The sequence below is a fragment of the Scyliorhinus canicula genome, chromosome 17 (assembly GCF_902713615.1).
Source record: "Scyliorhinus canicula chromosome 17, sScyCan1.1, whole genome shotgun sequence".
In the NCBI taxonomy this organism is placed as follows: Eukaryota; Metazoa; Chordata; class Chondrichthyes; order Carcharhiniformes; family Scyliorhinidae; genus Scyliorhinus; species Scyliorhinus canicula.
Window position 1 is genome coordinate 125,669,236 of NC_052162.1, and position 27,113 is coordinate 125,696,348.

Genomic DNA, 27,113 nt, shown 5'->3' on the forward strand with positions numbered 1-27,113 from the left:
ATATCTATTCTGACGAGCCACCGTGAGATGCTGAGTCTGTAGCCGTCCCAAAAGGGCCGTAACAGAATGGGAACTATAGACAGTGATATCTTGTTGGAGGGTAATATTAGCAGCCGATTGCAGGCTGTGTGGTTCTGCTAGTGACTGTTTGTGATCAACGGGCACTAGGACCCTGCGGAGCCATGCAGTGTCAATTTCAACGCAGCAGTTTCGAAACTGCCCAGCACAAATCCTTTATCTGTTTATTCTGAGACCAATGTAGTTCTGAACATACTGAGTTACTCATAATACTGATCACATTCCAGGGGCGGTGGCGGAGGTGGCTGTGGGGGCTGTGGAGGCTTCTGACGTCCCCCGCAATTGAACAGATGTTCCTCATCCCCATCGTCCCCCTCCTCCCAACCTTGCTTCGCATTGCTGACCGGCGCCAGGTTTCTTATATTGTTTACATTCCCTTTTTAAGACCTCTACTGTTTTAGCAATTCCCCCTTCAGTGAGGCCAATACCCAATTTTGAGGCATTTGCCTGCCAGCTAGCCAGTATAGATGCATCTTTCATTAACTGACAGTATTCCCTCCACAAGGCAATTAATTTCTTTGCGGTGGGTTCTTGATAATACAGAAAAATGTGTCATTTGAAACATGAAAGTCTGGCAATATCTGGTTTGAGAGGGTACAGGGAAAGATCCCACAAAAGGTTAATAGCAGCTGCAAAGAGCAGGGTTATAAAATGCAGATACTTGCTCACAAGCAGGCCTCAGCAGACACACAGGCTTCATGTGGTAAGCTAAAACAATGGCTCACACCTTCATGGAATGTAACTATCTCAGAAAGCATCTGAAAAAGCATGGATGAGAGTTTCAATTGCATTAAGTGATGAATGTTTAAAACAGGCAAGTCTTTCAAGTCACAACCAAGTTAAATTTTAGCATACAGCTAAGGGCAAAGTTTCACACCTTAATTGAAATAAACTCTCTTAGTAAACAGCTGGAAAGAATGGAAGATGCGCAGTCGAATTTAGTGTCAATTTAAGGGGTAAAATTCTACGAACATCAAGTTAATTAAAAGAAAATTGGAGATGACCTGGCTACGAGAAACATCATTTAAGTCAAAATCAAAGGCAAAGTTATGAACTGGGGACAATTGGAAAATTAAACGATTTGAAACCACAGAAATAAAAGTTAACTATTGAAACAAAAGCATTTTTTAAAATCAGATCTGAGAGGAGACGATATGCCTGAAATGAATAATTAGTTGTAGTAAGATGTTTACATCAAAGATACTTTTAAACTATCAAAGTGAAACAAGCCCATATACAATACAGTCGTTAAAACTTAATAACTCTTCGAAAGAGAATATAAACCCAGGGAGCAGAAGCACCAGCACTCTGCAACAGCAACAGGAGAGAGAGAGAGAGAGAGAGAGAGACACAGCCTGCTGGAGAAAGACAAGGAAAGCAGCCGAGTTTAAACAGCTAATTCAACTCAAGAAGACCAGATTTTAAGTGGTTATTAGCTTACTTTACTTCCTTAATAACACAGGACCCAGGACACCAATGCTATTAAGGGGTAAGTAGGTAAAATTCTTCAGTGAAGGTATGGGTTACACCGGGGGATAGGCTCCGAGAACCCCGCCCGTAACTTCCAGAGAACGCTGCCTGGAATCACGGCGGCAGTCCCGTCCAGAGCCCACAGCCCGTTAACCGTCCCCTAGCAATCCTGAGAACCCCGCCCGTAACTCCAGCGAACGCTGCCTGGAATCACGGCGGCTCCTCAGGCTGCCTCTAGCAGTCCTGGCAACCCCGCCCGTAACTCCAGCGAACGCTGCCTGGAATCACGGCGGCAGTCCCAGGCTGCCCACAGCCCGTTAACCGTCCCCTAGCAATCCTGAGAACCCCGCCCGTAACTCCAGCGAACGCTGCCTGGAATCACGGCGGCTCCTCAGGCTGCCCCCAGCAGTCCTGGCAACCCCGCCCGTAACTCCAGCGAACGCTGCCTGGAATCACGGCGGCAGTCCCAGGCTGCCCCTAGAGACGATAACCACAGGGTTCACTCACTTACCCTCTTTAAAACGGGTTCGCTGGACTGACCTGGATCTCGCAGAGGCTTCTCGACAAACCAACGGCAAGGCTGAGCAACGATCAAACTGGTAGTAGGCGAATACCAAGGTGGAAAACAAATTTTTACTCACGTTGGGGGCCAAATTCGTCCTCTACTTTGAACGAGCTCAGTCGATTACGCCGGTTAGTTGCGCAGACCCCTCTGGAGATCCCCGTACTGGCCACCAAATGTGAATTGCGCTTTCACGTATCTGATCGTCAGTCCAGAAGTAAAACACTCGAACACGTCAGTAACGAATATTCGTTTATTTACGGCCGGGACAAATCTCTAAGCAGTCGGGTAACTACCTTCGAGAAGTGCCAAAGTCCAAAATATGGACGGTATCTTTATACAATCACAGCTTAGAGGTGGTCCCTTTAAATTCCTAGATACACCTATGATTTTGCAAGGATCCAGAACATGTACATATATGGAATTATTCTTCGAGGTCGGGAGGTTATTTTTGACATAATCATTAGCACAAGTCACTATCAATATTAATACAAAGGTTTTTGTATCCCATGGCCATATGGCTCAACTCACTCCAAAGACAGTCCCCCTTACATTTCAATGTTTAATTGTTCCAACTGGTCAAACGAGCTTAATTATGTTTATCTCTGCAATAAAGTAACGGTTCCCATTCATTCCATTCTTTGCCTTTTTGACCTCTCTGCTTTTACAGATACGGGTCAGAACATTAATTAGTACCAATGCCACACTCCCTATATTCCATCCCATAACCTTCTGACATCTTTGCTTTTACAGATACGGTCAGACACACTCCCTTTATTTCATCCCTTGACCTGTTGACATCTCTTTCACAGAGCTTTTCAGAACTGTTATATTAACCCTATCAGCGAAGTTCCAAATGAAATCCACTTCTACACTGCTTCCAAAGGATGTTATCAGTTCCCCCTAATTATAGAATCCCCGACAACTACCACTTCCTCTCCCCGCTTGAATAGCCTCCTGTACCAGGGTGCAGTGGTCAGCTAGCTCATCCTTCCTACAGTACTGCTCCGATACCCTGCCCCTCCGAGTCCGCTCCCTGGAGACTCGGCTGTGAATCCCCGAGATAAGATTTTTTTACTGTTAGCTCAGATACTCCACGCCTCCGAGTCCCGTGCCTGGAGACTAGGCCGTGAATCCCGAGGTAAGGTTGTTATACTTCTGCTCCAATACTCCATCCCTCCCTGGAGACTAGGTATGGGGAATAGGTATTGGAGATGAGGTATTGGGAAATGAGAGAGGAAAGAATGTTATACAGAAACTAGAATCGTTTGTTGTGAATTTCTATCCGATACTGAGTTGACTTTGTAAACTCCTTTTACAGGATATTACAAGAGGAGAAATTACAGACAGAAATCTCAATCGTCACGTCTCGATCTGACAGAGCCACTTGATTCGTTGGGATCTGAATATCATCGGCCTTTGAATCCAGAAGAATTAATGTATATCCGATCTGTCAGCATCAAAACATTTAAACCATCCGTGTGACTGGAAAAGCACCGAGACACACACACCTGAGTGAGAGTGTTCCAGAGCACTGAATATGGAAAGAGCTTTAACCAGTTACACAGCCTGAAAAAACATCACACCATTCACAGCGGGGAGAGACCGTACATGTGTTCTGTGTGTGGATGAGGCTTCAACTGATTGTCTAACCTGGAGAGACACGAGGACAACCAAAACATGGAGAAACCGTGGAAATGTGGGGACTGTGGAAAGGGATTCAGAATCCCATCTCAGCTGGAGATTCATCGACGCATTCACACTGGGGACAGGCCGTTCACCTGCTGTGTCTGTGGGAAGGGATTCTCTCAGTTATCCACCCAGCAGTCACATCAGCGACTTCACACTGGGGAGAGGCCGTTCAACTGCACTCAGTGTGGGAAGGGATTCAGTCGGTTATCCGACCTGCGGATACATCAGCGAATTCACACTGGGGAGAGGCCGTTCACCTGCTCCCAGTGTGGGAAGGGATTCAGTCGGTTATATGCCCTGCGGATACACCAGCGAGTTCACACTGGTGAGAAGCCATTCACCTGCACTCAGTGTGGGAAGGGATTCAGTCAAATCTCCAGCCTGATGTCACACCAGCGAATTCACACTGGGGAGAAGCTGTTCATCTGCTTACAGTGTGGGAAGAGATTTAGACAGTTATCCAGTCTGAAGTCACATCAGCGAGGTCACACTGGGGAGAGGCCATTCACCTGCTCTCAGTGTGGGAAGGGATTCAGTCAGTTGTACACCCTGCGGATACATCAGCGAGTTCACACTGGGGAGAAACCATTCACCTGCTCTCAGTGTGGGAAAAGATTTGGACATTTATCCAGCCTGAAGAAACACGGGCGAGTTCACACTGGGGAGAGGCCGTTCACCTGCTTTCAGTGTTGAAAGGGATTCAGATATTCATCCAACCTGCGGAAACACCAGCAAGTTCACACTGGGGAGAAGCCATTCATTTGTTCTTGGTGTGGGATGCGATTTACTCACTTATCTAGTCTGAAGATACACCAGCGAGTTCACACTGGGGAGAGGCCATTCACCTGCTCTGTGTGTGAGAAAGGATTCACTCGGTTATCTAGTCTGAAGATACACCAGCAAGTTCACACTGGGGACAAGCCGTTCACCTGCTCTGTGTGTGAGAAAGGATTTGCTCGGTTATCTCACCTGCAGTCACACCAGCGAGTTCACATTGGGGAGAGGCCATTCACCTGCTCTGTGTGTGAGAAAGGATTCACTCGGTTATCTAATCTGAAGACACATCAGCAAGTTCACACTGGCGAGAAGCCATTCACCTGCTCTCAGTGTGGGAAGGGATTCATTCACTTATCTAGTCTGAAGATACACCAGCGAGTTCACACATTGGAGAGGCCATTCACCTGCTCTGTGTGTGAGAAAGGATTCACTCGGTTATCTAATCTGAAGACACATCAGCATGTTCACACTGGCGAGAAGCCATTCACCTGCTCTCAGTGTGGGATGCGATTCACTCGCTTATCTAGTCTGAAGGTGCACCAGCGAGATCATACTGGGGAGAGGCCATTCACCTGCTCTGTGTGTGAGAAAGGATTCACTCGCTTATCCAACCTGCAGACACACCAGCGAGTTCACACTGGGGAGAGGCCGTTCACCTGCTCTCAGTGTGGGAAGGGATTCACCCAGTTATCCAGCCTGCAGAGTCACCAGCGAGTTCACACTGGGTAGAGGCCAGTCACCTCCTCTCAATGTGGGAAGGGAAAGCATAATTCATTGCATCTGCTGAGACACCAGTAAATTGACCAGTGAATACAGGGGTTGGATTCTGCTGTTATTGTTTCTGCTCTCAGTTACATCCAGCACTGCAGTTTGTTCATTCTGTCAGTTGGTCAATGGGGAGGGTCCGATGGTTTCTTTCTGCTGGACTGGCCGGTCTCACAGCTTTGCCTCCAGTGGGCTGATTCTCTTTGTCTTGTTGGAATACCTCGTTTCAAATTTCATAAGGATCACAGAATAAAAGGATGTTTCGCAAGTGAGAAGATATTCAGTTTGCATTTCTGTTTGGATTCCCCAAAATCCTGCCATATTGCCATGAAGATGGGCCATGATGGTTACATGGGTTTCTTTGTTTAATTTATCTGGGTGTTGCTCACAGAAGAATGCCATCAGGGTACGAGGGGCAAGTTGTCTACGGTGGACTAGGAAACTGATGGGAGACATAGAATAGCTAATATTTAAGGAATTATTACATATTTACCAGGGGCTCGCTCTCTCTATTGAGTTTTTTGTGGTATACAGAAGAAGGATCAGTGTGTACATACATACACGGTTGCTCTTTCTCTTGCATTATTCACAGTGGTGGTTGTGGTTTCCTGTTTTTCGTTCCCCACTGTTTATTTTCGTTCCGGTTGTTGCCCCGACCCACCCTCCCTTTTTCTCCTCACCTGCCCCTCCTGCCCCTGTTTCTCATGCTTCTTTTGTTGGACATGATTGGGTTCCATGTCTCCCTGCCCCCCTCTCATTCCCCTATCCCACAACCCCCCACCTTCCTTACTGTGTCATGACTGCCTTCTCCTGTTCTTTGTCTTCTCAGCTGTTGGCTACAAACAGGTCTTGGAACAACCAAGTGAACGGCTCCCACGTTTTGTGGAAACCCTCTTCCGACCTCAGATGGCAAACTTTTGCTTGGCCCTTCCGAATTTTATTAACTATTACTGGGCGGCTTTGAGCCATTCCTGACTTGGACACACGCAAGCTGATTGTGGGGGGGCGGACTGGAACCTGGTGCAGGAGCCACGGTTGGACAGATCACAGACGCGCTCGTTGGTCCCATCGGGGGGGGGGGGGGGGGGGGGGGCAAAGGCGCTAGCTGGGCTAATGGTGGAAATGGGAGGGGTGGACCCTTGGAGGTTCCTACACCCAGGGGAACGGGAGTACTCGTTTTTTTCAGCAGTCCATAGGGTATTCCCGCGGATTGACTTTTTGTGGTGGGAAAGGCTTTGTTGGCTGGAGTCAGGGGGTCGGAATACTCTGCAATTGCTGTGTCAGATCACGCGCCATATTGGGTGGATATGGTGCTGGAGAAGGGGGTAGTGCAGAGGCCGGGGTGGAAACTGGATGTAGGGCTTTTGGGGAACCAAATATTCTGTGAAAAAATTGAAAAGGTAATTAAGGAATATGTAAGATTCAACTGTATGGGTGAGGTGTCAATGGCAGTCGTCTGGAAGGCTCTAAATGCGGTAGTGAGGGGTGAGGTAATTTTGTTTATGGCCAGGGTGGACAAGGAGGAGAGGCTGGAGCGGCAGATGCTAATAGATGAGATGTTGGAGGTAGATAGGAGTTATGAGGAGGATGGGGAACCAGCGATGCTGGGAAAGAGGAAGGAACAACAGGCAAGCTTCGACCGACTATCCACCAGGAAGGCGGTGCGCCAACTGAGGCGAGCAAGGGGTGCAGTTTATGAACATGGAGACAAGGCAGGGCGTATGTAAGCCGGTCAGCTCCAGAGGGAGGCAGCAGCAAGGGAAATTCTTCAGGTAAAGGATAGGTCCGGGAAATTGGTGGTGGCTCCGGAGCGGATTAACAGTGTTTTTGAGGAATTCTACGAGAGGTTGCTCAGGTCGGAGCCACCCGGGGGAGACCGTGAGAGGCGGGAATTTCTAGATGGGTTGGGGTACCCGAGGCTAGGGGAGGGAGACAAGGCTACATTAGAAGGAGCAATACTGGAGCAGGAGATAAAAGACGCGATTGGGAGGATGCAGTCGGGGAAGATGGCAGGGTCGGATGGGTTTCCGGTGAAATATTATAAACAATGTAAGGATAAGTTGGCACCCCTGATGGTAGGGATGTTTGACGAGGCGATAGGGAAGGGAGTGCTGCCGCAAACCTTGGGGCAGGCATCGATTTCCCTGTTGCTCAAAAAGGATAAGGATCCGACGGAGTGTGGGTCATATAGGCCCATTTCACTTCTTAATGTGGACGCAAAGGTATTGGCAAAGGTACTGGCGGGTAGACTGGAGAGGTGCCTCCCGAAGATGATAGGTGAGGATTAGACAGGGTTCGTGAAAGGGAGGCAGCTGTTTTCGAATATTAGGAGGGTCTTGAACGTTGTTATGGCACCGGCGGAAGGGAAGGAAACAGAGGTGGTGGTGGCACTGGACGCCGAGACGGCGTTTGATCGGGTGGAATGGGGGTACCTGATGGCAGTGCTGGAACGGTTTGGGATTGGACCAAGATTTGTGAACTGGGTAAAGTTATTATATAAGGAGCCAAAGGTGAGTGTCCGCATGAACAATATCAGTTCGAGATACTTCTCTCTCCACCGTGGGACGAGGCAGGGATGTCCTATGTACCCCCTGCTGTTTGTGCTTGCGATTGAGCCATTGGCCATCACATTAAGAAGTTCGGGAGCATGGAAAGGAATAGTGAGGGGGGGGATAGAGCATAGGGTGTCCTTGTATGCCGACGACTTGCTGCTGTATGTGTCGGAGCCGAGCGCGTCGATAGGAATATTGGAGTTGCTGCAGGTATTTGGGTCTTTCTCTGGGTACAAGCTGAACTTGGACAAGAGTGAGTATTTTGTGGTGTCTTGACCGGGGGTGGGGGCAGGGGTGGTGGGGCTGCCATTCCGTAGGGCAGGGACTCACTTTAGGTATTTGGGGGTGCAGGTTGCCCGGGAGTGGGGAAGGCTTCGCAGGTACAACATCACTAGTTTGGTGGGGAGAGTGAAAGCCGACCTGGCGAGGTGGGATGGTCTCCCTCTGTCACTGGCAGGTCGGGTGCAGGCGGTTAAAATGAATGTGTTGCTGCGATTTCTGTTTATTTTTCAATCCCTACTGATTTTCCTGCCAAAGTCCTTTTTCAGGGAGATTGAGGGGAGGATTACCTCATTTATATGGGGAGGTAAGGTGGCCAGAGTGAGGAAGGTACTGCTACAGAGGGGAAGGCAGGCAGGGGGTTTGGGTCTCCCGAACCTGATATACTACGACTGGGTGACGAATGTGGAGAAGGTGCAGAGCTGTGTCAGAGGGCTTGATTCCCAGTGGGTCAGAATGGAGGAGAGTTCGTGCAGGGGGTCGGGGCTTAAGGCACTGGCAACGGCCCCGCTCCCGATAGCTCCGGGGAAATACTCAGGGAGTCTGGTAGTAATAGCTTCATTGAAAATCTGGAAGCAGTTTCGCCAACACTTCAGGTTGGGGGCAGGGTCGAGGGAAATGCCGATATGGGAGAACCACAGATGTGAGCCAGGGAGATGGGACGGAACCTTTCGGAAATGGGAAGAGGGAGCTGGAAGCGAGGTATGGGCTGGAGCAGGGAGAAGGGTTTAGGTATATGCAGGTTCGGGACTTTGCCAGGAAGGAGATACAGAGTTTCCCGGAGGAACCGGCTTCCACGTTGTTGGAGGAGGTGCTGGCGGCAAGTGGACTGGAGAAGGGGACAGTGTCAGCGGTATACGGAGCTATGTTGGAAAAGGATAAGGCACCACTGGAGGGGATCAAAGCAAAGTGGGAGGAAGAATTTGGAGAGGTTATAGAGGAGGGGATCTGGTGTGAGGTGCTCCGGAGAGTGAATGCCTCCACCTCGTGTGCGAGGTTGGGGCTGATACAACTGAAGGTGGTGTACAGGGCATACCTCATGAGGGCGACGATGAGCCGATTCTTTGAAGGAGTAGAGGATGTGTGTGAACGTTACGGGGGGGGGGCCCGCTAATCACGTTCATATGTTCTGGTCCTGTCCAAAGCTTGGGGAGTACTGGAAGGAGGTGTTTAGGGTCATTTCCAAGGTGGTGCATGTGAAGCTGGACCCGGGTCCCCGGGAGGCCATATTCGGGGTGTCGGATCAGCCAGGGTTGGAAACGGGTGCGGAGGCAGATATCATAGCCTTCGCCTCGTTGATCGCCCGAAGGCGGATCCTGCTGGGATGGAGAGCGGCCTCTCCACCCTGTGTCCTGGCGTGGCAAGGGGACCTGTTGGAATACTTGACCCTTGAGAAGGTTAAGTTTGAACTGAGGGGGAAGCTCGGAGGGATTCTACAATTCATGGGCACTATTTATTATGCACTTTGAAGAACTGGTTAACATCGTACATTAGTCCGGGGGGGGGGGGGGGGGGGGGTGCTGTGTATGTTGAAGATGGCTGTGGGTAATCCCTGATTCCTTTTTGTTTTGGTCATTTGTTTATGTTAACATGCGGGCTGATGTCTGGGCATGGTGGGAGGATGGGATCGTTGTTACTGTTATGGGATTTGAGATATTTGTTGTTATTTGTTGTTGGGTTTTGATTGTTGTTGGGTGTAAACTCGGGAGAAAAATTGTGAAAAAGGAGAATAAAAATATTTATTTTTAAAGTCAGAGGAAGAGTTTGGGATGGTGTTGGAGGACGGACTATGGTGTGAGGTGCTGTGGAGGGTTAACGCCTCAAACTCGTGTGTGAGGCTGGGGTTGACTCATTTGAAAGTTGTGCACAGGGTGCACTTAATGAAGGTGAGCCACCCCCCCCCCCCCCCCCCCCCACCCCACTCAGGCCTCGACGTGGCTATTTTTTAAAATCAACTTCACATCAAAATCTGACAACGTTACTCAATTCATTGAAGAACAATGGCTTTTAAATCCAGGAGGAGCAATGTTTTATTACATGAGACCGGCCAGTCCAGCAGAAAGAAACCCTCCGACCCTCCCACTTCACCAAGTGTCAGAATGAACAAGGTTTGATTTAGATTTGTGACGTGCACCGAGGTACAGTGAAAAAGTATTGTTCTGTGTACAGTCCAGACAGATAATTCTATACATGAAAAAACAAAGGACATATGGAGGTTATGGAGGACGGGCAGGTCAGTGGAGTTGAGGCCAGGATCAGCCACAGTGAGGGTGTGAGGATCGGGAGGCTGAATTGCCCACTCCCGCTCCTAGGTCATCTGTTCCAGGAGGAGATGATCTGGCTCATTTTGTAATCCAGCTCTTGGTCTGCAACATTGTAGGCAGCAGATGAGGAAACATATCAGCCATGATAGAATGGCAGAGCAAACTTGATGGGCCGAATGGCCTAATTCTGCTTCTATATCTCATGAACTTCTGAAATACACAATTTAAATACATAGACACCGGGTGAAGCATACGGGGTGTAGTGCTACTCTGTAGAGAAGATGCGTGGAGAGATCAGTTCAGTCCATAAGAGGGTCATTCAAGAGTCTGGTAACAGCAGAAAGAAGCTGTTTTGAATCTGTTATTGCGAGTTCTCAGACTTTTGTATCGCCTGCCTGATGGATGAGAGAATAACCCGGGTGGGAGGGGTCTTTGATTTTGCTGCCTGCTTTCCCAAGGCAGTGGGAGGTGTAGACAGAGTCAATGGATGGAAGGTGGGTTTGTGTGATGGACTGGGCTGTGTTCATGGCTCTCTGTAGTTTCTTACGGTCTTGGGCCTAGCAGTTGCCAAGCCATGCTGTGCTGCAGCCAGATAGGATGCTTTCTCTGGTGTATCTGTAATAATTGGTAAGATTCAATGTGGACATGCTGAATTTCCTTAGTTTCCTGAGAAAGTATAGGCGCTGTTGTCGTTCTTGGTCGTAGTGTTGATGTTGGTGGACCAGGACAGCTTGTTGGTGATTTGCACACAGAGCTATTTGAAGCTATAAACCATCTCTCCCTCAGCACCAGTGATTGCAGACAGGGGTGTGTAAGATATTTTGCTTCCTGAAGTAAATGACCAGCTCCTTAGTTTTGCTGACATTGAGGGCGAGAGATTGTTGTCATTACGCCACGCCTCTAGGTTCTCTATCTCCCTCCTGTACTCTGACTCATCGTTGTTTGAGATCTGACCCACTGCAGTCGTGTCATCTGCAATATGAGCCGGAGCCACATTTTGCCACAAGTCGTGTGTGTATGAGGAATATAGTAGGGAGCTAAGTACACAGCCTTGTGGGGGCCCTGGTATTGAGGACTATCGCAAAGGAGGAGGCATTGTTGTTTATCCTTACTGATTGTGGTTTATGTATCAGGAAGTCGATGATCCAGTTGCAGGGAGAGGAGCCAAGTCCCTCAGTTTTCGAGTTTTGATATGAGCTTGGCTGGGGATTATGGAGTTGAAGGCAGAGCTGTAGTTAATGAATTGGAGTCTGACATAGGAATCCTTGTTGTCAAGATGCTCCAGGAATGATTTTAGGGCCAGGGAGATGGATGGTGGACATCCTGCGGTTGATAGGTAGGGGCCATGACGTCTTGCGGTGGGACAGGTAGGGCCATGGCGTCTGCTGTGGACAGGTAGGGCCCATGGTGTCTGCTGTGGACAGGTAGGGCCATGGTGTCTGCGGTGGACAGGTAGGGCCATGGTGTCTGCGGGGGGACAGGTAGGGCCATGGGCGTCTGCGGTGGACCGGTTGTGGCGGTATGCGAATTGCAGTGGATCGAGGCAACTCTGGGAGTGTGGAGTTGAAGTGTCTCACGGCCAACCTCTCGAAGCACATCATAATGATCGATGCCAAGGCCACCGGATGGTAGTCGTTGAGGCACGTTGCCTGGTTCTTCCTTTGGCACCGGTATGGATGGATTTTTTGAGCAGGTGGGTATCTCGGATGGAGTAGGGAGAGGTTGAGGATGTCCGAAACACATCTGCCAGTTGGTCCGCACAGTATCTGGGTGCACACGACCAGGGATCCCGTCAGGACCTGCCGCTTACCAAGGGTTCACTTTCAAGAAGGCCGATCTGACTTTGGAGGCTGTGACGGTTGGTATGTCACAGGTTTGTGTGTCCAAGGTTGCTGGGGCAGTTGACAAAGGTTTGTTGGTTTCCTGTTGAAGTGAACATAGAATACATTGAATTTGTCGGGGAGGGGTGCCCTGTTGCCAAAGATTCTTCTCGGCTTTGCAGCTCATTATGTTGCTGAAGCCTTGCCACAACCGACGAGAGTCCATGTCATTAGTCTGTGACTCTAGCTTAGTCTGGTATTGTTTCTTGACGTCCCTGTTGGGTTTGTGGAGGTCGTACCTAGATTTCTTGTCTAGGTCAGGGTTGCCTGTCTTGAATGCCTCAGACGTGGCCTTCAGTACGGAGTGAATCTCCCGATTAAACCATGGTTTCTGGTTGGGTAACATAGATATTACTTTCTTTGACTCACAATCTTCTACACACTTGCTGATGAAATCTGTGATGGTGCTGGCAAACTCGTTTTAGGTTGCCTGCTGAGTTCTTGAATGTGAATCAGTCCATTGACTCCAAGCAGTCGATAAGGAGCTCTTCCTTTACCGCGGACCAGCATTGTACGACCTTCTTAACCGGATTCTCCCGTTCAGTTTCTGCTTGTATGCCAGTAGAAGCAGCACCGTCTTGTGGTCTGATTTTCCGAAGTGCGGTTGGGGGATGGATTGAGAGGCACTCTTGATGTTTGTGTAGCAGTGGTCAAGGATGTTGGGGCCCCTGTTGGAACAGGAGATGTGGTGGTGGAATTTTGGCTGTACACTCGATGTTGGCCTGGTTAAAGTCCCCGGCCACGATGAACAAGGCCTCCGGGTATTCTGCTTCATTGTTAGGTGTGACCTCGCTCGTGTTTCATCAGGAGGAGTGTTTTTGTAAATCCACCACTCTGTCTTAGAATTCCCCCTATACCAAAAAAGGGCCAATATTCTAAAATGGTGAACAGGGATTCTCACTCCCTGACTCCGATACAGGCTTCTGTGGGTGCGATTCAGGTCAAACTCTCCTTTCAGTTATCCCCCGGTATAACCCATACCTTCACCGAAGAATTTTACCTACTTACCCCTTAATAGCATTGATGTCCTGGGTCCTGCGTTTTTAAGGAAGTGAAGTAAGCTAATAACCACTTTTTCAGGTTAAATTATTTTATTATTATCATACTTTTTTTTTTAATAAGTTCTAAACACTTTCTTTACAGAAAGGTAAACAGATTAGTGATTTTGGATGTTGTCTGGTTGGTTGGGGACCTTCAGACCCAAACTTAACATTTTACCTTTAAATCCTAGCCTTCTTTAAATCTATTGCCGTTTACAATCAGCTGTTTGCTTTGCCTTTCCCATAACCGAGTTCTCTCTCTCTCTCCTCCTCTTCTCTCCTGATGCTGGTTCTCTGTTTTCTGTCCTCCTTCCTCTGAGCTCCGTTCTGACCTCTCCAGCTGCTGCTCCCTCGCGTTCTGCTTTTCTCCCGATGTCTGCTGCCTCGCACGTGGGGGGAGGAGCGAGGAAAGCCCGCGCTGTTATTTTTGGCGGGAGATCGGGACCTCCGATAGGGAAAGGACTACGGGGCTTAAAGGGGCAGTCCATTACAACTTTCCAACAACACAAAGAAATTCATGCAAACTCTGTTTTTTTCTTTTTCCCTTTCTCCTGCTGCAGGTTGTATTAACAATTCTGACAGACTGAAATTGACTGCATTTTTGACAGAAGAGCTGGCCACAGTTTCTGCTCTTTTCAGCTGCCACCAACCTCTTGTGGGATCATTCCCTGCACTCTCCCAGACCAGATATTGGCAGAGTTCTATGTTTCAAATGACACATTCTGTATTTTCCAGAACAGGAGGTTCTAAAGCTCTATGTGCAGTGAGAGCAGATGAACGGTCTCTCCTCAGAGTGAATGCGCTGGTGGGACATCAGTAACTGTGAGCTTTTGAAACCCCTCCTGCAGTCAGAGCATTTAAAGGGTCTCTCATTGGTGTGATTGACATTGTGGCTACGCAGGCCGGATAATTGAGCAAATCCCTTATCACACACAGAGCAGATGAATGGCCTCTCCCCGGTGTGAGCGCTCTGGTGTCTCTTCAGGGTAAATAACTGAGTAAATCCTTTATCACACACAGTGCAGATGAATGGCCTCTCCCTGGTGTGAACTGTCTGGTGTCTCTGCAGGTTGGGTAACTGAGTGAATCCCTTCCCACACACTGTGCAGATGAACGGCCTCTCCCTAGTGTGAGATCTCTGGTGTCTCTTCAGGGTGGATAACTGAGTGAATCCTTTATCACACACAGTGCAGATGAATGGCCTCTCCCAGTGTGAACTAGCTGGTGCCTCTGTAGGCTGGATAACCGAGTGAATTCCTTTCCACAGTCAGAACAGGTAAATGGCTTCTCCCCAGTGTGAACTCGGTCGTGTCTCCGCAGGCTGCCAATGTCAGTGAATCCCTTTTCACACCGAGAGCAGGTGAACGGCCTCTCTCCAGTGTGACTGCGTTGATGCCTTTCCAGCTCGTGCGAGTATGTGAAACCCTTCCCACAATCCTCACATTTCCATGGTTTCTCCATGGTCCGGGTGATCTTGCATCTCACCATGTTGGACGATTGTCCACACACAGAACACATGTACGGTCTCTCCCCGCTGTGAATGGTGTCATGTTTTTTCAGCCAGTGTATTTCATTACACTGTCAGTGCTCTGGAACACTCACTCGGGTGTGTGTGTCTCAGTGCTTTTCCAGACACACTGATGGTTAAAAATTTTTGAAGCTGACAGATGAGGCAAACATTTCTCCTTCTAGATTCCAAGGCCGATGATCTTTGGTTCCCAAGAATTGAGTGACTCAGTCAGTTCTTGACGTGATATTTAGTTTGAGATATCAGCCTCAAATTCCTCTCGTTCGAACTTTCTGCAAACAGATTTTAAAATCTGTTGTCAGTATAGGATAGAAATTCAGAACAGACAATTCTAGTTTCTATCGAACATTATTTCCTCTCTCTCTTTCCCTGAAATGCTTAAATCTCCATCCCACACACTCGCCCTCCATTCTCACTCTGCTGTATCTAATATTCACCCTCCCAATTCTCTTGAAGGTGCTGATTCAGGCTGATTGATAGATCCAAACTTACTGCTTCCTGTCCTGGACACAGAGACCTGAAAATCTTCATGCAGGATTCCAGAAAGATATATGTCTATATTACTGGATGAAAAATGTGTGTAATATACAGACTGTATTCACTTACTTTCCCTCCCAATTTTCCTGAAGGTGCTGATCAACAAATCTAAACTCACTAAAACCTGTACAAGAGGAGGGAATCTCCATATAAGGACATTTACTGATTAGAGATGGGGAAATTCTGAGGAAGAATTTTATTTAGTCATGGAGTGGACATGACAGGGAACTCACTGCCCACAAGGGTTGTGGAAGTCCAGATGATCAATAATTCAAAATATAATATGAAGAAAATAAACTTTATGGGGAACAGGGATATCAAGGGGGAATGGGACTGACTGGATTACTATACAGAGAGTCAGCATTGATTGAGTTCCCAAATGGATTCTGTCAGCGTTGCAATGACTGTATGACTGGAAATATATAATGTAGGTAGAGTAGTATATTACAAAACTAGTGGTTCTGTCATAAAATACATCTAATACATACCATATAACACTAGATATATCTCTGTCCAATATAACATTTTTAAAAATTCATTTAGGGGATGAGAGAGTCGCTTGTTCAGCCAGCATTTATTGCCCATCCCCAGTTACCCTTCAGAAGGTCGTGATGAGTTGCCTTCTTGAACCGCTGCAGTCCTTGAGTTGTAGGTACATCCCCTGTGCTGTCAGGGAAGGAGTTCCAGTATGTCGCCCCAGCAACAATGAAGGAAGGGCGATATATTTCCAAGTCCATCTGGTGAGTGACTTGGAGGTGAACCTCCAGGTCGTGGGGTTCCCAGGTATCTGCTGCTCTTGTCCTTCTAGATAGTACTGGTTGTGGGTTTGGAAGGTGCTGTCGGAGGAACCTTGGTGACTTACTGCAGTGCATCTTGTAGATGATACACACGGCTGCCACTGTTCATTGGTGGTGGAGTGTTTGAATATTCGTGGAATGGGGAGCAGTCAAGCAGGCTGTTTTGTTCTGGATGGCGTAGAGCAGCATCTTGAGTGTTGTTGGAGCTGCACTTGGCCAGGCAAGTGGTGATTATTCTATTACACGCCTGACTTGTGCCTTGTATATAGTGGACAGGTTTGGGGGGTCAGGAGGTCCGTTACTCGCTGTAGTCTTTGACCTGGTGGCCACCGTATTAATATGGCGAGTCCAGTTCAGTTTCTGATCAATGGTAACCCCCAGGATCTTGGTTGTGGGGGATTCAGCGATGGTAATGCTACTGAATGTCAAGGGGCGGTGGTTAGATCCTCCTTTGTAGGAGTTGGTCATTGCCTGGCACTTGTGTTGCACAAATGTAACTTGCCACTTATCAGCCAACATCTGGATACTGTGCAGGACATGCTGCATTTGGACATGGACTACTTCATTATCTGAGGAGTCACAAATGATGCTGAACATTGTGCAGTCATCCACAAACATGTGCAGTCATCCACAAACATCCCCACTTATAGCCTTGAGATGAGAGGGAGGTAATTGATGAAGCAGCTAAAGATGATTGGGCCCAGGAGTGTGCCCTGAGGAACTCCTGGAGCTGAGATGATTGACCACCAACCACCACAACCATCTTCCTTTGTGCAAGGATGACTCCAACCAGCGGGGAGTTTTCCCTGATTCCCATTGACTCCAGTTTAGCTGGGGATCCTTGATTCCATACTCGGTCAAATGCTGCCTTGATACCAAGGGCAGTGACTCTCACCTCACCTCTGGCATTCAGCTCTTTTCTCCATAGAACATTACAGCGCAGTACGGGCCCTTCGGCCCTCGATGTTGCGCCGACCTGTGAAACCATCTGAAGCCTATCTGACCTACACTATTCCATTTTCATACATATGTCTATCCAGTGACCACTTAAATGCCCTTAAAGTTGGCAAGTCTACTACTGTTGCAGGCAGGGCGTTCCACACCCCTACTACTCTATGAGTAAAGAAACTGCCTCTGAGATCTGTCCTATATCTACCACCCCTCAATTTAAAGCTATGTCCCCTCGTGTTGGTCATCACCATCCGAGGAAAGAGACTCTCACTGTCCACCCTATCTAACCCTCTGACTATCTTATATGTCCCTATTAAGTCACTTCTCAGCCTTCTGCTCTCTAACGAAAACAACCTCAAGTCCCTGAGCCTTTCCTCGTAAGACCTTCCCTCCATACCAGGCAACATCCTAGTAAATCTCCTCTGAACCATTTCCAAAGCTTCCACATCCTTCCTATATTGTGGTGACCAGAACTGCACGCAGTACTCCAGGAGCGGCCGCACCAGAGTTATGTACATCTGCAGCATGACCTTGTGGCTCCGAAACTCAATCCCCTTACTGATAAAGGCTAGCACACCATCTGCCTTCTTAACCACCCTATTAACCTGGGTGGAAACTTTCAGGGATTTATGTACCTGGATGCCGAGATCTCTCTGTTCATCTACACTACCAAGAATCTTGCCATTAGCCCAGTACTCTGCATTCCTGTTACTCCTTCCAAAGTGAACCACCTCACACTTTTCCGCATTAAACTCCATCTGCCACCTCTCAGCCCAGCTCTGCAGCTTATCTATGTCCCTCTGTATCCTATAACATCCTTCAGCACTACCCACAACTCCTTTGTGTCATCTGCAAATTTACTAACCCATCCTTCTACACCCTCTTCCAGGTCATTTATAAAAATGACAAACAGCAGTGGCCCCAAAACAGATCCTTGCGGTACACCACTAGTAACTGAACTCCAGGATGAACATTTGCCATCAACCACCACCCTCTGTCTTCTTTCAGCTAATCAATTCCTGATCCAAACCGCTAAATCACCTTCAATCCCATACTTCCTTATTTTCTGCAATAGCCTACCGTGGGGAACCTTATCAAACGCCTTACTGAAATCCATATACACCACATCAACCGCTTTAACCCTCATCCACCTGTTGGTCACCTTCTCAAAAAACTCAATAAGGTTTGTGAGGCATGACCTACCCTTCACAAAACCATGTTGACTATCACTAATCAACTTGTTCTTTTCAAGATGATTATAAACCCTATCTCTTATAACCTTTTCCAACATTTTACCCACAACCGAAGTAAGGCTCACAGGTCTATAATTACTAGGGTTGTCTCTACTCCCCTTCTTGAACAAGGGACAACATTTGCTATCCTCCAGTCTTCCGGCACTATTCCTGTCGACAAAGACGACATAAAGATCAAGGACAAAAGCTCTGCAGTCTCCTCCCTGGCTTCCCAGAGAATCCTAGGATAAATCCCATCTGGCCCAGGGGACTTATCTATTTTGACATTTTCTAAAATTGCTAACCCTCCTCCTTGTGAACCTCAATTCCATCTAGCCTGGTCGACTGAACCCGAGTATTCTCCTCGACAACATTGTCTTTCTCCAGTGTAAACACTGATGAAAAATATCCATTTAACGCTTCCCCTATCTCCTCTGATTCCACACACAACTTCCCACTACTATCCTTGATTGGCCCTAATCTTACTCTAGTCATTCTTTTGTTCCTGATATACCTATAGAAAGTTTTAGGGTTTTCCTTGATCCTATCCGCCAACGAATTTTCGTGTCCTCTCCTCGCTCTTCTTAACTCTCCCTTTAGGTCCTTCCTGGCTAACTTGTAACTCTCAAGTGCCCTAACTGAGCCTTCATGTCTCATCCTAACATGAGCCTCCTTCTTCCTCTTGACAAGTGCTTCAACTTCCTTAGTAAATCACGGTTCCCTTGCTCGACAACTTCCTCCCTGCCTGACAGGTACATACTTATCAAGGACACGCAGTAGCTGTTCCTTGAAAAAGCTCCACATTTCGATTGTACCCATCCCCTGCAGTTTCCTTCCCCATCCTATACATCCTAAATCTTGCCGAATAGCATCATAATTGCCTTTCCCTCCAGCTATAATTCTTGCCTTTCAGTATATACCTATCCCTGCCCATTGCTAAAGTAAACATAACCGAATTGTGATCACTATCACCAAAGTGCTCACCTACATCTAAATCTAACACCTGGCCGGGTTCATTACCCAGTACCAAATCCAATGTGGCCTTGACCCTTGTTGGCCTGTCTACATACTGTGTCAGAAAACCCTCCTGCACACACTGCACAAAAACTGACCCATCTATAGTACTCGAACTATATCTTTTCCAGTCAATATTTGGAAAGTTAAAGTCCCCCATAACAACTACCCTGTTATTCTCGCTCCTGTCGAGAATCATCTTTGCAATCCTTTCCTCTACATCTCTGGAACTATTCGGAGGTCTATAGACAACTCCCAACAGGGTGACCTCTCCTCTCCTGTTCCCAACCTCGGCCCATACTACCTTAGTAGACGAGTCCTCAAACGTCCTTTCTACCATCGTAATACTTTCCTTGATTAACAATGCCACACCCCCCCCCCCCCTCTTTTACCATCTTCTCTGTTCTTACAGAAACATCTAAATCCTGGAACCTGCAACAACCATTCCTGTCCCTGCTCTACCCATGTCTCTGAAATCGCCACAACATCGAGATCCCAGGTACCAACCCATGCTGCAAGCTCACCCACCTTACTCCGGATGCTCCTGGCATTGAAGTAGACACACTTCAAACCAGCGTCTTGCTTGCCGGTGCCCTCTTTCGAACTTTTAACCCTATCCCTGACCTCACTACTCTCAACATCCTGTACACTGGGACTACAATTTAGGTTCCCATCCCCCTGCTGAATTAGTTTGAACCAAGGCTGTAAGGTTGAACCCAAACTGAGCGTCCGTGAGCAGGTTTTGCTGAGTATCACTTGATAGCGCAGTTAATGACTCCATCCATTACTTTGCTGATGGTGGAGGGTATTCCAACAGGGAAGTAATTGTATTCTCATTATGTATCTATTATGTATTCTCATGTATTTTCTTGAATTTTGTTTAATTCCCTTTTTTCCATGTACTGAATGATCTGTTGAGCTGCTTGCAGAAAAATACTTTTCACTGTACCTCGGTACACGTGACAATAAACAAATCCAATCCAATACAATTGGTTGGGTTTGATTTGTCCTGTATATTGTTCCCTTTAATGTCAGCCATCTCCTGGGGAAACCAGCCCTTTAAATGTGAACATTAGGAAAGAGACCATCCTTTTAGCCAGACAAATATATGTGTCAAGCTGAGGGAGCAAAGGATGTCAGTGTCTTTGAGAGAGAAAGAGAGAGAGAGACCTGGGCCAAGCTTTCCAGAGTCTGCACCCTCCCTGGATTCACTTCCTTTCCCTTCAGTTGCTGCAAGTGACCAATTGAAGGTGAGAATGAGAAAAGAAATGGAAAGAGGGAGAAAACAAAGTGTTTTACTCACAGGTGTTGGAGACAGGAGGACGGTTCAGTCTGTGTGCAGCTCAAGCTCACTCAGGGTTGGGGGAACAACAGCTTTGCTCGGCACAAACCTCCATGTCCAGTTTCCGCATTGAGACAATGGGGGAGCACTGATTGGCGGTGGAGCAGAGTTCTTCCTGTTCTCCAATCTTCCTATTGGTCAACACCTCAGCAGTAAGGTCAGCGGAAGTGAGTTCCCCCGCACATGCGTAGCTTTCCCTTCTCTTATACATGCGCAGTCCCGGATCAGGGGAGGGGTCGACCACCGACGTCCGGAACTGTCAGCCGGTTGCCTGGAAACCTTGCCTCGTGAATATGTGGGGGAAGGGGAACAATCGGTGGGGGCGGGGCTTCTGTGTCCGCGCTGGGCAATGACGTCACCGCTGAGCGGATTTATTCCTATTGGCTGATTTAGAGGACGAGCTCCTTTGTGATGTCACAATGTGGAGGTTGGACAATGAGTTTCAGACTAAAACTTCCTCCTCTGGGCAACATCTGGGAGCAAATCAATGTCTCCCCCTTTCAGAAGGTCATCAGATATAGGAGCAGAGTTAGGCCATTTGGCCCATCGAGTATAATCGTTCAACCCCATTAAAAATCTGTCTAATTCCTCCCTAAATTTACTCACTGTCCCAGCTCCACCGCACTCTGGGGTAGTGAATTCCACAGATTCACAACCCTTTAAAAGAAGCAGTTTCTCCTCAACTCTTTCGAATTTGTTACCTCTTTTTTCAAATAACCTTTATTGTCACAAGTAGGCTCACATTAACACTGCAATGAAGTTACTGTGAAAAGCCTCTGCGCTCCACTTTTTGGTGCCTGTACAGGCACACACAGAGAATTCAGACTGTCCAAATTATCTAACACCACGTCTTTCGGGGCTTGTGGGAGGAAACCGAAGCACCCGGTGGAATAATCGAGTTTACAGTGCAGAAGGAGGGCAGTCAGCCCATCGAGTCTGCACCTGCCCTTGGAAAGAGAATCCCACCCCAGCCCACGCCTCCATCCCATCCCCGTAACCCGCCTAACCTTTTTGGACACTAAGGCAATTTATCATGGCCAATCCACCTTTTATCATGGCTAATTCCCCAACCTGCACATCTTTGGACTGTGGGGAAAAACCGGAGCACCTGTACAAAACTTACGCAGACACGGGGAGAACGTGCAGACTCCACACAGCAAGTGACCCAAGCCGGAATCGAACCTGGGACCCTGGAGATGTAAAGCAACTATGCTGACCACTGTGCTACCATGCTGCCCACCTTATCCTAAGACTATTACCTCTCGTTCTAGAATGCCTGAAAGACGTGCTGTTCGGTGAATTGAACATTCTGAATTCTCCTTCTGTGTACCCTAACAGGTGCCAGAATGTGGCGACTTGGGGAGTTTCACAGTAACTTCATTGCCGTGTTTTTTAAAATTTAAAGTACCCAATTCACTTTTTCCAATTGAGGGTCAATTTAGCGTGGCCAATCCACCTAGGCTGCACATCTTTGGGTTGTGGGGGCGAAACCCATGGAAACACGGGGAGAATGTGCAAACTCCGCATGGACAGTGACCCAGATCCAGGATCAAACCTGGTACCTTGGCACCATGAGGCAGCACTGCTAACCACTGCGCCACCTTGCTGCCCCATTGCGGTGTTAATGTAAGCCGACTTGTAACAAAAATAAAGATTATTATTATTAAAAGTGGGAGTAGCCTCACGACGTGCGACAATGCAGAATCGCCGAGCAGAAACTTATTGCCAAGTTCCGCACACGAGTACTCCTTGACCGGGACCTTGGATTCATGTCGCATTACATTCACCACCCCCCTTCCCCCACCCCCCCCAATCTGGCCCGGGTTTGCAAAATTGTACCGACTGCCCTGCATCGAGACAATTCACACCTCTTTAACCTGTGATTATCCCTCTCTCCAGTCACTCCATCTGGACCTGTAAAGACTTAATTACCTGCAAAGACTCGCATTCAAAAGTATCGTCCTGCATCATTGACTTTGTCTGTGTGTATGTTTCTGGAAACCACCTCTTCATTCACCTGAGGAAGGAGCTGTGCTCCGAAAGCTAGTGATTCGAAACAAACCTGTTGGACTTTAACCCGGTGTTGTAAGACTTCTGGCTGTGCTCACCCCAGTCCAACGTTAGTATCGTTGCCACATTAAAGTAAAGGGGCAAAGTGGCAACACGGTGGCGCATTGGTTAGTACTGCTGCCTCACGGCGCCGAGGTCCCAGGTTCGATTCCAGCTCTGGGTCACTGTCCGTATGGAGTTTGCACATTCTCCCGGTGTTTGCGTGGGTTTCATCCCCCACAACCCAAAGATGTGCAGGGTAGGTGAATTGGCAATGCTAAATTACCCCTTCATTGGAAAAAATAAATTGGGTACTCTAAAATTAAAACAAAAGTAAAAGTGCAAAGTCTATTTACAGTTTAAGAGATACATTCCTAATAAAAATAGTGTTTAGGCATTGTTGCTTCTAGTTTTTTGCAGTAAAAGGCATAAAACTTGAAGTTTTTGCCTCATGACTCTTGAATTTGTTGACTGGGTTTAGAATTTATCTTTTAAAGTTACTGATCTTTTCAGAAATCTTACACAGTTGATTTCGAGCTACAAGTTTCAACTTCCCATTAAGCCTCAGGCAACTTCTGTCTCTCTATTGCTCATGTCAATGACAGCCCAGCAAGAGAGCTGAGGGCTGGAGATGCCGTCACTCCTTGTAGGAGCTGGAATCAGTAGAAAGAAGAACCATAGTTTCTGGTTGAGCTTTGTGTTAGCTGTCTGACCTATATATGGTCATCATGGGCAGACAGCTATGTTGTGATGAGGGTTTAGAAACAGACCCTGGGTAGACGACTTCATTGAAGCTGTGGGCTTGTCAGCTGTACAATGAAACCAGGCATCCAACAGCCACAGAGACCTCTAATATTGGACACTGGGTTTAACCCTGTTCTGTATTAAACAGACTTATCTGATACTGGGGGTGATATAGTTAATCTGACCCATAATTCGCTCAATTCCAAAAGTGAATAACATTGATTCAAGTACAGTGATTACTCTGTTAATCTGTGAACAAATCTGGAACATTTTGCAATGTCCTCTCCCCAGTGCCAGCAGGCTGCCTGACTGAGAGAAGCTCTGTCCGCAGACAGAGCAGATGAATGGCCTGTCGTTAATATGTTGATGCTGGTCTCATATTGATATTGTTCATTCCGGGGACTTCCGGTGACAACATGTAGGTGGCTCCTGCGAGAGTCTCGGATTTTTGGACTTTTGTGCCTGGTTTTGGGACAGTTTTTAGATGAGTTGTTGTGGGACATCATAAGGAGACTGACGAAGTCCCAGAGGAAAGGTGCTGGAAAGAAGGGGGCGAGCGAAGGTCCGCCGGCGAGTGCTGCTGTGAGTCCTGCAGGAAGGAAGATGGCGGGGGCTGGGTCGCCGGGTGGGGCCGCTCCCCTCACCGGGGAAACTCTGACTGAGGTGATGTCAGAGCTTCAGACACAAGTAGATTTACCCCTTTGAACTGAATTGGCCACATTCCTCTCGGAGGTCTGTTCTATTCTCTGAGCCATCCCCATTTGTCCCGGTTGATCCTCGGTCATCGCTGAAACGGAATCTTCAATGCTTGGTTCTTATTCTCCTTCTGACCCGTGTCCCAGACAGGTCAAATTTACTCTACTTCAAACTGTCAAATTACATCTTTCTTCTAACCACAGACTCATTCTTCAGACATTGTGGTTAAAGGTGTCAACTCAGGCTCTGCTCGGCATTTCACAATCTTTTCCATCAGTGCATCGCAGACTCTAAATAGGTCACTGGTCAAAAGGTAACAGGTCTCATTTCAAGTTGACCAAAATCTTCCCATCATGCCTGCAATCAGTCATTTTAGCACAAACAGGGTCTTATTGCCACAGTGGAGTTTGAAAGGCTGTTTGCCAAGCGTTTGGAGGGAGATGACAGCTTCACTTTAGAGTGGGTGGAGGAGGCGATTGCCCTGGTAAAGGCTGCAGAGATGAAGACGTCGGTTGAAGTGTGGGAGCAAGGAGAGAAGTTGAAGGGGGTGGAGGAGACACTGTCACAACACAGCAACCAGTTCACCTCGATGGGTGAGGAGCTGTGGAGAGTAACGGGGATTAACAAAGGCTCAGAGCGAAGGTAGGGGACCTGGAGAACTGGTCAAGGAGGGAAAATATGAAAATTGTGGGCCTGCCTGAGGAGTTGAGGGCCTGAGGCCGATTGAGTACTTTGCAAAGATTTTTGCTGAGTTGGTGGGGGAGGAAGAAGATCCACCTGCTACAGGTTAGACAGGTCACATCGGTCACTCAGGCCGAAGTCTGGAGTGAATGAGCCACCACGGGCGGTTATAGTCGGCTTCCACAGCTACCACATGAAGGAGAAGGTTTTGAGCTTGGCATCCTAGCAATGCCATGTAGGCACCATAGCAGTGCCACCCAGGTGCCAGCATGGCAATTCTGGGGTGCCCAGGTAGCACTGTCAGGCTGGCAGGCGTACTGCTAGGGTACCACGCGGGCTCTCGCAGGGGTCGCCACACAAGGAAACGTAGGTTGGCTGGTGAACGGGAGTGTGGTGGGGAGGGGCTGTGGTCATTGGAACCTGGTCAAACAGGTTTCAATGGACCTGGGAGGTGTGAATGATGGGGGAGGGGATCAATACTGGGTGAGGTGTTTGCAACAGGAAGTGGATGAGGGGGATTCTGGGAGGGGTGAGGGGATTGATGGTAACAAAAGGAGGGCGAGGGGGAGAGTCTGGCCAGATGGGCAGGGCCTGGGGTAATCATCGAATTTACAGTGCAGAAGGAGGCCACTTGGCCCATTGAGTCTGCACCGGCCTTTGTAAAGAGCATCCTACCTAAGCCCACACCTCCACCCTATCCCAGTAACCCCACCTAACCTTATTTTTTGGACACTAAAGACATTTTAGCGTAGCCTATCCACCTAACATGATGTGGAGATGCCGGCGTTGGACTGGGGTGCGCACAATAAGAAGTCTTACAACAGCAGATTAAAGTCCAACATGTTTGCTTCAAACACTAGCTTTCGGAGCACTGCTCCTTCCTCCTAACAGGCACATCTTTGGACTGTGGGAGGAAACCAGAGCACCTGGTGGAAACCCACGCAGATAGGGGAGAATTTGCAAACTCCGCACAGACAGTGACCCAAGCCTGGAATCTTTTGTCCTCTCTGGGGACTGCCATTTACACTCTTTCCCCTTGGTTTCTGTGGCCATTAGCACCCAGTTTCCCGGGGTTTCTGTGGATATGAATCATTTCATGTGGGGCTGGTTTAGCTCACTGGGCTAAATCACTGGCTTTTAAAGCAGACCAAGCAGGCCAGCAGCACGGTTCGATTCCCGTACCAGCCTCCCCGGACAGGCACCGGAATGTGGCGACCAGGGACTTCTCACAATAACTTCATTGAAGCCTACTCGTGACAATAAGCGATTTTCATTTCATTTCATTTTCATTGTCACTCCACAGTATAAATACTTCCCATTTTCTCTGTGTTAGCTTTGACAAAGAGTCATTAGACTCGAAACGTTAGCTCTTTTCTCTCCCTGCAGATGCTGCCAGACTTGCTGAGATTTTCCAGCATTTTCTCTTTCGTATTTGATTCCAGCATCTGCAGTAATTTGCTTTCATTCAATATAATTGGCCGATCTACACAAGTATCATTCTCCAACACTATGCCCCACATCCATTGATATCTTTAATATCTAGAAACCTATCAATTTCTATCTTGCAAATCCTTAATGACTGAGGCTCACACTCTTCTGGGGTAGAAAATTCTTAGTTTTGCTGCATAGTCCCCATAACCCTCAACTTCCTTATCAATCGGAAATTGGTAGAACTCATCCTTGAAATATTCAATTCCACTGATCCCCGTGGAAGAGAAATCTAGGGACAAACAACCCTCAGAGGAAAGAGATGATTGGAAATATATAATGTAGCTACAATACAATATATGTTTTTTTAAAATTAAATTCAGAGTGCCCGATTAATTTTTTTTCCAATCATGGGGCAATCCAGCATGGCCAATTCACCAATCCTGCACATCTTTCTGGGTTTATGGGGGTGAGACCCACGCAGACACGGGAGAATGTGCAAACTCCACACGGAATGTGACCCAGGGCTGGGACGGAACCTGGTTCCAAACTTTGCAGAGTCTGCACCTTCCCTGGATTGACTTCCTTTCCCTTCAGTTGCTGCAAGTCACCAGTTGAAGGTCCGAATGAGAAAAAAAATGGAAAGGGGGAGAAAATAACGTGTTTCACTCACAAATGTTGGAGACAGGAAGACGTTTCCGTCTGTGAAACTCAATTTTCATTCATACAAAGCCCGCGCGCTGATTGGCTGGAGT

At 47.8% G+C, this 27,113-nt stretch overlaps 1 pseudogene; it reads left to right on the top strand.

Annotated features, from left to right (window-relative positions):
- Positions 1-3,832: 3,832 nt before the first annotated feature.
- On the top strand, positions 3,833-5,616 carry LOC119951223 (annotated as a pseudogene).
- Positions 5,617-27,113: the final 21,497 nt, after the last annotated feature.